Below are 1315 nucleotides of genomic sequence, written 5' to 3' on the forward strand. Positions count from 1 at the left end.
GAGTCCAACCATTTGCAGATGTAATTAGTGTACAAAGGCAGCACTTACTCCTCAGTTATTTAAAGATCCTGAGTGTTGGATCTGAGTGTTCGGCCGGAGTCGAACTCACGACCCGCCAAATGCCATCCCGGTGCTCCACCGCCCAATGTCAATTTTCGGAAAATATCTGTTCGGAAGACGATTTGAGATCTAGACTTTTCGGAACATTTGTTAGCGGTCTGTATTGCAAAATCATATGGGACCGCTCAGAATTCTTGTTTATATCTCGGACCACTTTGCCTATATAATAAATAATTATACTCGGACCTGCTTTCAATGCCTTTCTACACTGCATGAGCGCAGACAAGAACTGAGACGTGCTTTTGAGACAAGCTGGGCAGGTGACGTGAACTTCGCAATCAGCTTCTCATCTCTGATCACCAATGTGAAGCAATAATAAACAATTATCGGATGAGGTTTTCATTGCATTGTACGAAAAAAAATGGTCACGACAGTGAGTGGAACTGGTAATTTATTTGTCAACCAGTAAACACATACAAATCAGCGGCACATAATTCGATTGGCAAAAAAAACTTAAGGGCATTAGACAATATGTGAAAAATTGAAAAAATGCTTGATGAGAAAGTAAATAGCAATAAATAAGTAACTGAAGAAAAGAAACCTGGAAGTCATTTTTTTGCTTCTTCACTGGCGGTAAGCAACTCAAAGCGCGCGAACTTGACATGATTTACCCTTAGAAATCAAGCACTGCGGTCATACATGACATGGTAACCCGTGACCTTGAGTGACCTTGACATGATAACTGAAAAATCTGCAGTTATGACGTCACGGGCTGATTTCGAAAATTCACTGTACGCTTTCGACCAATCCGAAAAGAGATAGTGAGTTCAATGTAGAATAATCTCATTTATTGGTGTCACTTACAACTAAATTGATTGTGTCAATATTTTAAACGTATAAAAACTTTGAATTAAATGTTAATTACGTTAAGAAAGATGCTCCGTTTGGAACTGAGTCAACGTTTTCTTTGCTTAGGCCTCGCTTGGGGCAGCGAAGAGGGTATAGCTCCAACCTGCCCGCTCAGGTAGCCAATCACAGCGCAGGGTTTGCAATTGGTTTATCTTGACCGCTCACAGAGCTAGGCATATAATAAATATGGGTTATTGAACTAGCTATGTAGCTAGTTCAATAAGATTCTCATTATAATGCCTCTCTTGCGCAGTGGTTTCTCTTCTTTGAGTCTTGTCTCTTCGCCTGCTTCTCATAACGGTTCTGGAAACAAAAATTCCTATTGAAACTCCGACATGATTAAACA

This window comes from Montipora capricornis, chromosome 6 (genome assembly GCF_036669925.1).
Source record: "Montipora capricornis isolate CH-2021 chromosome 6, ASM3666992v2, whole genome shotgun sequence".
Taxonomy (NCBI): domain Eukaryota; kingdom Metazoa; phylum Cnidaria; class Anthozoa; order Scleractinia; family Acroporidae; genus Montipora; species Montipora capricornis.